Source organism: Thunnus thynnus, chromosome 2 (assembly GCF_963924715.1).
Source record: "Thunnus thynnus chromosome 2, fThuThy2.1, whole genome shotgun sequence".
NCBI lineage: Eukaryota > Metazoa > Chordata > Actinopteri > Scombriformes > Scombridae > Thunnus > Thunnus thynnus.
Genome location: NC_089518.1, coordinates 2,240,484 through 2,252,234, shown reverse-complemented (window position 1 = coordinate 2,252,234; position 11,751 = coordinate 2,240,484). Strand labels below are relative to the sequence as shown.

The 11,751-nt window shown below is 37.4% G+C and overlaps 1 long non-coding RNA gene across 2 annotated transcripts; it reads left to right on the top strand.

Annotated features, from left to right (window-relative positions):
- Positions 1–10,149: 10,149 nt before the first annotated feature.
- LOC137171888 (uncharacterized) lies at positions 10,150–11,150 on the top strand. 2 transcript variants are annotated; one of them, XR_010924830.1, is made up of 3 exons: positions 10,150–10,240; positions 10,343–10,420; positions 10,792–11,150. It is a non-coding gene; the product is annotated as an uncharacterized lncRNA (long non-coding RNA). The 2 variants fall into 2 exon arrangements; XR_010924831.1 differs by having other exon boundaries at positions 10,156–10,243.
- Positions 11,151–11,751: the final 601 nt, after the last annotated feature.

The following is an 11,751-nucleotide window of genomic DNA, read 5'->3' as shown; positions in this document are numbered from 1 at the left end:
CGTGGAGCAGGAACACATACATGAATACAGACAAAGAAGTAGTTATGAAGTACACTGGCCATTGAAATGGTCTTAAAGTCAGTGACATTTTAAAGACTGAGATCAGCGAGTACATATGTTCGAAAGTATAGTTTTTGTGTTTAAAATGGCTTCCTGTTATGTTTTATTCCCCCTTTCTCAACTGATAAATCTGCTGTTATTTTATATTCTCTTTCATGTCAACAAAACCCATGAAAAGAGTAAAACCAACAATAGTCACTCTTAGTACTTTCTGACTTCTCTACTCTATGACATTCATCTCCAAGCCCATCGGTTCCTACTGAGGACATAAATCTTAAAAGCAATAGTAAAAAAAATTTTTAACAAAGGCTCAGTATTTTCCTTTCCAAAAACAGCTGTAGTTTTTAAGCAAACATTACTCAAACAGTAAGAAATATTCAATTGAACATGTCACCCAGTGGAGCAGTGTGGCTCATTGTTGTGTTTTTAATAGCTTTTAGACAACAATGGAGCTCTATGGTACAAAGGAATAAGATATATCAGGCTTTGATACACACAATGCACACACAATATTTCCATTTGTTGAAGGATTTAGCCTTTCCATGAGATTGTTGACAATAAGAACAATATTAAATATCACCAGACTTATCCTTTAAAGAAATTAAAATAAAATATGTAAAGTATATTTTGCATTTACCTGGTACCCAAAAATCTCTAACTTCACTTTTCATTAATTTTTTTTTAATCATTTTTCTTTTTATGGCCACTCACCAGCCTTAGTCATACAGTATATCATGTAACAACTCTTTTACTACAAGCAGGAGTGAAAACTTGATTACACACTGACCATCAGGCATTTTAACCTTTGATCTCCACCCAATAGTGGAGGCAGTTTGTTGGACACACACACCAGAGCTTGAACCCTGGATAGAAGTCACACAAAGTGGAAGGGAAGGGAAGTAAAAGGGCAAAAAAGAAAGAAACACGCTGTTTTCTGGTCTTTATTGATTCTGGTAGGGTGCTGAAAAGGTCTTTGGTCATGCCCTTACCAAAGGATACTAATTTGCTCTATCAAGTCTCTTGGAATATTGACTGGGTGAAGGCTGAGCGCCTGCCATTGTGTTGGCTTCAGCAGTGAGCTGGTTTGTGAAACAGGATTACTAGAGGTCAGGCAGCCAGTGAAAGGATGCCCATCACTTTCTGGGGGCTAATACAAAGGGGCGGAGCCCAGGAGACATGATTGAGATGTTGAAGACCAGAGGGGAGGGGAAGCTCCAGCATCACCCCACCCCCACCCACATGCAGTTTTTCAGCCTGTTAATCTGTATGTTTCAGGGTTACAGAAACCCGGGAGTCTTTGTTTTAAGCCACAAAAGATATTCAGAGGGGACATGTTTCCTCTTTTTCTAAGAATAAATGTTATATCCTGATGACTTTAATTGTCAGCATATTGTTCATAAGTTAATCAGTAGTATTCATTCATTCATCCATCCAAATTCCATACCTGCTGATCCTGTGTAGGGTCAAAATTTACCAATAACATTGGTGATCATAGAATGACATCATATTGTTGAGACAGAAAAACATTTTCAGGAATCAATAAATTGAGACAAAGTTATTCATAAATATTGATTTGTCTTTGTATTTAGAATGAGATCAATATTCATATATTTTACATGCATATTTGCACACCAAAATATTACCTATATTTTATAACAATGAATAACAATGATTTAAACGATTTGTTTAATTGTTCAGTTACATAATGGTCTACATTTTGCTTGAAAGGCTTCTCCACACTGCCAGGGATATCATTTTAAAGTTTGTGTCTTGCTTCTTTATGGATGGCAGCTGTAGTCAGCTTGCATTTAAACAGTAACAATGGGGGGGGTATCAATATTGCAGCACGATCCACTTCTCTACGGTCCGAGTCTACTGTCCTCCCAAATAATGACAGCATCAGTTAGTTGTTAGTTCAAATGCCTAAAAATGACATATTTACATTTACCTGACAAAGACCTCTAGCAAAAAAACAAGCCATAAAATGCAAAAAGTAAGAGATTTTTTTTGCTTTTCATGGCGCCCTCCCTCTTTTCTGAGTATTTTCATTGATCCAATTTGGGAAGCCTTTTTCCACTGTTTCCCGTGGATTCAAGGACCTCTAGCGGCTATGTGAATTATGACTGTTGTATGTCAGAGGCATTGTTACAGAGCACCCAAACATCATATGGGAGGAGTTTGGTGCTGAATCATAGTCAATGTTCTTTTTAAGCATGGCTACAATCAGTCCCTAACCTTAACCACATAGGTCTTTTAAATAGCTGTTTATGTTTGACAGCGATGTTAGCAAATCTATTTACTGACATTGGTCATGAGCAACTGAAATTTTATCAAATTATGATCAGTCTCTTCCCAAAAGAAATTTGTACTTAATTGTAAGATAAGTAATATGACATGTTTTTTTCTGAGATGAAGGAGTGGACTGTGTAGTTCAACCAAAGACACCAAAACAATGGCAGAAACACAAAAGTAATTCTAAAGAAATCTATATTTCTTTTGACTACATAAAGTTGAGGTGTGTACTGTAGACATGGAAAATGATTAATTTGTGTGTTTCTCATTTAATCATAATAAAATATATAATATACCACAATATCTACGAATATTACCAATGTAAATTAACCTGTAACAAGCAACTTAACAGCAGCTTCACATTCTTGCTGACCTCCTGTAGGTTGATCACCAATTTTGGATGTGTCTCAACCAATCATGGTTGCAAATCCTGGCCTAGGGCGTGTTTGATAAAGCAGGTATACTGAGATAAACCCAAACTCTTCAGCTATAATGTGATTAAAATTTAACTGACATGGTTTTAAATGCTGAATCCATTAATAGAGAAACAATAAACAGAACACTGAATATGAAATAGTTACATGTGTGTCACTTATTGCTTAACCACTATTGCCGTCTCATACTTGTCATAGCACTGTACAAACATTTCCATTTTAAGGCAGCTTTGGGGCATTGATAACCTCTAAACCACATGAAACCCTAGCTGGCATCCAAAGAGACCACAGACCATCACAGACATGACCCCTTTGTGGACACAAGCCTTTTTCCTCATTGAGCAAACAGCCAATTAGGTATTATGGAGACTGAATGTGAGGATGTTTGTGTGTCTGCTTCTTGGGGTTGAGGTTGCAGCCTCTTACCTCTATAGGTGGGACATCTGCTGAAGGTTTGTGTCCCTGCGTAAGTACTAGCCAAGCACAAGCCCAGTACCTTTTCAACCTGATCACATAGGTATTTAGCTCTCGGCCCTGGCCAGTGTTTCTGTTTGTTTTATTTTCAGAGCAGGTGTTTTATAATCATTAGTGACTCCATTACGACCCCAGCTCTAAGTAGAAGACAAACAGTGGGCCTGACTCTATTCTCAATGGAACCATCTGGTGGCAAGGAGGAAAAATGGCTGTGTTTGGCACCAGTGTTTGCCAATGGTCACATAATTGTGTTTCAGAGGAGAGGAGGCAGATAACAGACAGACTGAGCTGAAGTGCTGTGGGTTTTATAGAATGTTTCCATGTCTTTGTCTGCTCAGCCAACATCATGGTGTTTGTATTCATCCATTTACAGTCGGGCTTTCCTTTACTAAATGTCTTTTTTATTTTTCAAGAAATGTTTTTGTGGACTGTCAATAAATTTCACATTCACAGAGCACACCGAGCTGCAGGCTCATTGAAATAAATCAGGCTGTACAATGCTTCTATCACATTTATTCCCCACAGTGTTTTCAGCTACATTTGCTTCATCAGGGTGAACATGAGGCTGCTTCCAGTTTCTTTAAAGGCACCGTCCATAGGACAAAAGAGTAACCCTGTGACTAAATGTTAGTCCTAATGTTAGTCCCAAATTTATGAACAGTAAACTACAATCAAATATGTCATAAATGTTTGATATTACATCTATTCATGTATGCATGTTTATTATGTAGCCATACGAATGTTTGAGTGTATATAGAAATTTTTGTATACTAGACACCAAATAAATCTGATGTAATGTTTTCTTATAATGTTATCTAAATTATCAGATTACATATTTTTTCTTTATAGTTTTTATATATATATGTAATTTATATTGTAAAAAAATACTGATAGGGCTTATTTATCTATCTCATTTCATTTATTTATATGGAGCCATGTTCAATGCCACAATTCAAACATATTCTCAAAGTCACACAACACTAAAAACAGGCAGGACATAGCTGTAATAGAGCTTACTTAATAGACCACATCAGCAAGAAATGTATGCTAAGCAAAAACAAGGGAAAGTGTTTACACTGCAAAAACAATTGAAATTCAGTTAATTAATTAGAAAAATCGAAATCATACAAAATATGATGGCAATGGCACACTGTATACATTTTAATCAACTCATCTGTGAATAGACAGTAACTGTACAGTTTTTTGTTTTTTTCTTTTGCACATCTCTGCTTCCTGACACTTTATGCATGTATGCATGCTCTGCTTTCACATCTCTTAATTTATTTACATTATGTCCATAATGTTTTGTTCCAGTAATAGAGACATTACTTTTTATGTTTTCTTCATAATTGTGCACATTATATGTAAATGCTTTGCTGATGTGTTATGTTAATAAGAAACTGTTCTTAATGCCTTGCCTGATGAAATAAAGGTTAAATAAAATAAAAATAAATAAATGTTTTAATTTTATAATTTTCTCCTCAAATTCCTGCGGTTGAATTGCATTGTATTTTATCTTTTTATGCAAATCAACATGGGATACACTTGGATTTTGGTAGTTCCCTTTTCCCCATTACATTTATTAAAACAAAACTGCTCCACTACTGGAAATCTGCAAATCCTCCAACACTGGAAACATTTTTGAAATGCAGAAAAACACATAAGCCATAGGAAATTTAAATATGACAAACAAGAATATATTTTTTATTTATTAGGAAAATATGGTGGTTTTAGGAGCAGTTTGTTCTGCACATGTAAGTGAATAATAAATTGTACAAATACAACGTTCTTCAAAAACCTAGATTGATAGAAAAAATGTCACAGTTTAGAATAAATGGCTTCTGATCAAAGTAGTCTGCAGGGGTGGGGTTTGCTGCATTTGGACTCATGACCTCAGTATTTGTAAAATGCTGGCTGTAGCCCTGAACTGGGCTCAGCATGTTTGTGGTTGTTGTTTTATTTGTGTGTTATGTTTAGTCACGTTGCTTCTCAGATGGAGTATATTGTTTGTGTTTCCAGCAGTTTGTGTACACCCTCCACTGCCTCTCAGGGTTCTGCTTGTTTGTGGAAAAGGCTGTCAATTGTGATAATTATTCCAAACAAAATGCTTCACCCACTACATATAATTATGCCACTGATGCTAATTACTGTGTTAGCTATTAATGAGTCATTAAACAATTATGGTCACCGTCAATGATATGCTAATGAATTTCACATGAAATGTGTAAAAGTAAGTATCCGGCAAGGTGATGGATGGAGGGCTAACAAACTGAGAGGACCAAACACTCTGCTTTGTTGAGCTGGCCTGGATCTTATCAAATCACACATTCTTTTTAGCATTAGCATTTGCTATAATTACCATTATCAATAAACTGGCATATATCATCACCGCAAATATGATTTAACCCCTCTCTCCCTGAGTCCAGCATTCACATGCAGGTGACGCATGAACATAGATATAACAAAAGTGGTGTCTTTGGTCTGAAGTGCAGTATCACTTATACTGAGTGTAGAGATGATAGCAATTATCATGATCACATGTAAAACTTTGTTAAGATTTGGGAAAGATGGTAGTCTTAGTTTCACATTGAAAAGTCAACTGTAACTTGAAGCATGAGACATTTAGAGGGATGTGCTTACTTCCTTAATATTTAGCTAAATCATGATTTTTCCGTAACCTAAGTGCTTTAGCCTAAATGTATGTGGGACTCAGAACACACTTGCTGGTCTGGTGTCAAAGTGTTGTTCTTTGGATGCAAAATGTTTGTGTAAAGAAATGTTGCCAGTGAAATATAATCCAGGTGGCAATTGCTGTACATTTTTTAAAAAGCATATTCAGAAAAAAACATTAGACATTTAGAAACAGGGTTGTGCGAGGCCATATGTCTAATTTGGTCATTACACTGTAAACAGAGTTTCTTAAACTGTGGAGTCAGGACCCCATGGTAAGCTGGTGATTCCACAGGAGATTCTGCTTGATATTTTTGATAATATATGGAAATTTGCTTAATGTCCTCTCAATGAAAAAATGCTGAATCATCCACATACTGCACAGATCAGATTTTTTCTTTAGAAAAAAAAATGTCACATGACATCTTGACAGCTGTGTAACTACTGGAATCATGTGAATCTTGTGACGTTACAGTAAAATGGGATCATGATTTAGAATTCCATCCGCAAAGAAATATTATCCAGAAATTTAACAGGGACTTTGTTTGGTTGCGGCTATTTGCTGATGTTTAATGTGAACAGCCAGCAAGGATGTATCTCTGCTGACCTTATGTCGATGATTACCACATCAGAATAATTTTCATCCAGTGATCCAGTTTTATTGAAATTGTGAGAGACATATTTCCAAAAAAACAAAGCATGTCATGTCACAAAATATCTATCTATCACATGAATATACAACACTGAAACATTTTGAAGCATGACTGCTCTGGCCTTCCATACACCTCATATGTAACAACAGCAACCCAGGCTCACACCAAGGTGTGGCTCAGTTCTTCACTGAGCTGAGCAGATGATGCATGTCTTTGCATGATGTGTGTGGGTGCATGGGTGCGTGCACACATGCGTGGGTGTGTGTATGTGTGCATGTGTGTGTTTGTGAAAAAAAGAGACAGGCTGCTTTATATGCTCCTGAGAAGCTGGCATAATGAACTATTTCATCTAATGGCAAAATATCCCTCTATTTCAAGTTCCTGGAGTGAGGACCTTGGGCAAATTGATGTATGTCTCCTCCTCCTCCTTCTGGACCTCTTTTCTTTTTTCTCCAGCAGCATTATGGGTGATTCTAAAATATTAATATGAGAGTGCATTTAGCGGAGAGCAGCTCAAATGGGTATTCTCTCGTGACTCCCCATTCAGGTCACTGGGGAACAGCTGCCTGTTTCTCTGCCTGCCTGATTTACTCTAAATGCAACATTAAATATCCCCTTTCCTTTTTGGAGGTTGCATGCATCATGCTCTCTCTCACTCACTATAAATATATATTGTATATATTGATGATAATATATATATATGTATGTATGTGTGTGCACATATATATATATATATATACACACACACACACACACATATATATATATATATATATATATATATGGTCATTGTGTTGTCAAAGGCATCTGCCCAGACCTCAGTAGAGCAGCTCCTGAAAACAGTGATTGGAATAGACTGAGTGTCATATCCAGTTAAAACATGAGACAAACAGCATCGCCCTCAGAGACAATCACACACAAACACATACTACATGAGCATTCATGTGCACATACACGCACACACACACACACGCACACACACACACACACACACACACACACACACACACACACACACACACACACACACCTGTACACTTATAGTCCTGAACAAACAAAAAACACAAAAGAGCATAAAGCAAACACAAATACACACATGCACATGAAAACACAAATACCAGTGTCTGTATATTTAGACATGGAGCCCTGTACATCACATTCATGGTATGATCATCACAGACGACAGTATCCCTGTAAACACTATTATCACAATATTCATAATAAACTGAAAACAACAATTAAGAGCTAAAACCTATTAAATTTATCCACATCATAGATACACAAGATAACTTTATTGCCCCTCTGGAGGAAAGCATTGCTGCAGAACATGGCTTCAGACTACAAGATTTTTGCTTTTATCTTTATCTAGTCTTTTTTCATATTGAACGTAGAGATGAAGCAAAGGACTAAAGCTGGAACCTTGCATCTCTTTGCTGCATGTAGGTGAATGTGCACAGGGTCACTCACATTTGCATGGATGTTCCTTTTATATTTATATTTAATATGTTTATGTTTGTTTCCTTTTCAGACCTGCCTCCAGACTTTTGTTAGTTTAGTAGGACATAGAGGGGTGTCATGCAGTCAATTTTTTTAAGGGGGCACAGTATCAAAATGCACATGTTAATATTCACACAGAACCAAGTTGTTACCAGTAACTATCTGCTTTGGCTTCTATGTTTATGATCAAACCGCCCTCCTATCGGTAACTATCTTCACCTCTAACTGAATGACACTTATCAACATTATATTGCATTTAATAGCAATATTGAAAAAGAAAATGTTAGTGAAAAGGCTTTAAACTCAGGGCTAATGTTAGCCGGTTAGCTAGCAGTACTGTTGATTTTTCAGTGTGAAGTAAAGAAAGCTCACATCACTCATGTCCATCCTGTTTTGTAGGACACATTTAAGTGCTGCAAATTTGTTTTGACAAAAAAAATAATTTAGCTACTAATAATAGCAAAGGACCACAAGCTAACACTAATGTTACTGACTTGCAGGTTACAGTTAAAACCACTCATGCTAAAATCACTTTAAACAGGGAAATCAAAACATTTTTATGGTGCAAGCTGAGATTGGTAATTCACATCTCAAACTGCGGTTCCATAAGCTCTGCTTTGCACTGCATAGTAATTCCAGCTGGAAGGAACCAAGGTCTGTATGTAAAGAACATACACAAAGGCAACCTTTGTTTATATACTATATCCATAAGGCTAATTAAAAACATTTATTGTAAAAATAGGAATTAAAGCTCCCCTTCACTCAAAAATCATTTTTTTTCATGTTCCTGCAGTTGAATGTATGAGCTTGTACAGAATAATGTATGTACAGAGTTTGTTTTCACATTCATCTGCTGAAAGTGGAAAGTTTCTCTGAGCTCAGTGACAATCCAATTTTAGGGGGGGTCAACAAGCATGATTTGTGACATCACAAATAGTTTGGAATTCATGATGTGCTAGACTACATTTGACAGTTTGTTATGGTTCTTTCTATAATAGGCGACATGAAAGCACTGTTAGGAGAATATAAGAAGAGTGATGTTTTTGATCCATGGCTGTTTGTCCCTGACAGTGCCCCTTAGTCTGTTATGAAGTAAAACTGAGTCCTGTGGTGGACAGCTATGATTTATTGGCAGAAATTAGCTAATTATCATACTTATGGTTGGCTATCTGTAGGTTATGGTCAGAACTAAGTCAATACCTGCATAAAGACGGTCAAACTGAAAGCTCCTGATGATGCATTTCTTCCTTTATGGAACTGGTGTCTGACACTGACAGTGACCTCTACTGACAAATCTGCAGTATGGTTTGAACATGCACATCCGTAAGTGCCGACATAATTTAGTGCATTTTCCAACAGGAGAAGAACAACCTAAGACCAGCACACAAAAATGACACAGCATTATTATGGAATGTTTATCATTGATCTTTTACTGCATTTTCTGGCATTAAAGCTAATAATGATATTACAACAATGCCCCTGAAGATTTTCCTTTAGAAAAATGAAGCACTTTATTATGCTTTGGACAGATTATCAAAGGCTCCATATTGTTTCTTGAGGCTGAGCCTAACCAGACCCCATGGGTACAGACCTGTCTACCAGGCCAGGCTCCAGCAGTGGGGCTCAGTCGTTCTTTTCCAAGTGAGATTCTACCGAGGGCACAGATGTCGCTGTTTTAAAGTTAACTTTCACACTATTTGTTGACCTAAATGGACCTCCTGTGAACAAATGGGACCCTCTACCCTAAGTTAAAGGACGGATTAAGTAAGGGATGATGTACAGCAAGCGAGTCATTAATGTGAAATGAACCCTGGCAGGGTGATGCAGGGCGAAGTGGAGGGATCTTGAATCGGCCTGAAGGGGTTTATTTCACAATAATTTCCCGCTCGCTATTTACTAAAGAAATAAAAAATTTGACACAAAATATTGATTTAGAAATGATTTTATTGATTCAAAAATTAAGCTAAAAAAATAGTCCGTTAGATTCTACAGTTGGAACTGTGTGCAAATGTAGCCGGCAAATGTCCCTCCTGGGCTACCGTAGGGCTAGACAGGCTGTAGCACCGCCCTTTCCTGGTTGTCAATTTTGTTGGTCTGATATATAAGCTGCACTGAAAAGACCGGATATGCTGCTGTTCTCCTCTGGCCCCGGTGCAACAGGTTGTTGGTGTTTAGCAAGATAACGCTCTGATACGTAGTGGTTTCATTCCGTGAGTCAAGGCAGCGATGCCGTGTTTTACGCTGTTTTTTTATTCACCGTAGGTCCCGTCCTCTAGCAGCCACCTGCTCCCACGTGTTGAGTCCTCTGCCTGATTATTGCGCAATTTGCACATAGGAGAGGTAAATATTGATGTTTGCCTATGTTATGCATTTGTTTGGCAGTGTGAGTTAATTAATTTAACCCGTTTCTTCTGTAGATACTAACTGCCACTGCTGTTTTGTTTTGCGTCATTTTGTTATTTTGATTAGTTTTGTTTTGTTTGGTCTAGCTTAATTTTTCTTTTCTATATTTTGTTTTCATGGTTGCTTTGATAATACAATTGGTTAGTTTGCTTTAATTGTTTTATTTTTCTTTGTGGTATTAGCCTTTAGTTTCATTAGGTGGTCTCTTCTTTTGTTACCTCTTGCCGCCCATCGTGGAGTTGATCATTTTCCCCCAAGAAATCAGTAATGTAGTGTGCTGTCGTTTAACCAGTGTTTCTTTGTTGTAGTGCTGCCTGTGGACCTGTGGAGAGCGTGGCCGCCTAGATGATGGAGGGTTTTGGTGATAGAGTCCTCACTGTTGCTTCTCACCCCCATAAAAGCGTGTTTGGTAGTCATTTTTGCACTTCCTTCACAATTTAGTTTTTTTCCCCTTTGGTTTTTGCCTCGCTGTGTGTGTGTGTGTGTAGGGCACAGCGGCGTGGTGGGTGCTCTGTACCAGTATAACTTGCCCTCTCCCTGTCGGCGGCTATGGCCGACCACGCCTTAGCGCTCCCATTTTCTTATAATAGTCTATTGTTACTGAAATATCTTTTGTACTTTTGCACAATTTTAAAGTAGTCAGTATTTAATAAATCTCCTGTTTTAACTTCTTGTTAAATTATTAGTTATTATTTTATTAATAAATTTTGTAATCTTGGGGGAACTCCTTGTCTCAGTCCATTATCTGTATCATTATAAGGGATCTGTGGCCTTTTATCTGGTGTGAGTTGAATATTAATGTGTCAGTGCAACCTATAATTCTAACAGAACCAAAGATGGGCCTTGCTTGGCTGGGCCCGGCCACATTCTGGCGTTGTCGGCTGGATACAGTGGCTGTTTATCTGGGCTCACGAGACAAGGATTGATTTTGTTTTGTTTTTTTTTTCGTTAGTTTAGTTCAGAGTTGGTTTTCTTTGTGTGTAGTTTAAACAAAACAGCAGTGGCAGTCAGTATCTACAAAAGAAACCAGTTAAAATTAATTAACTCACACTGCCAAACAAATGCATAACATAGGCAAACATCAATATTTACCTCTCCTATGTGCAAATTGCGCAATAATCAGGCAGAAGACTCAACACGTGGGAGCAGGTAGCTGCTAGAGGACGTAAAAAAACAGCGTAAAACACACAGCATCGCTGCCTCGACTCACAGAATGAAACCACAACGTACCAGAGTGTTATCTTGCTAAACAGCAACAACCTGTTGCA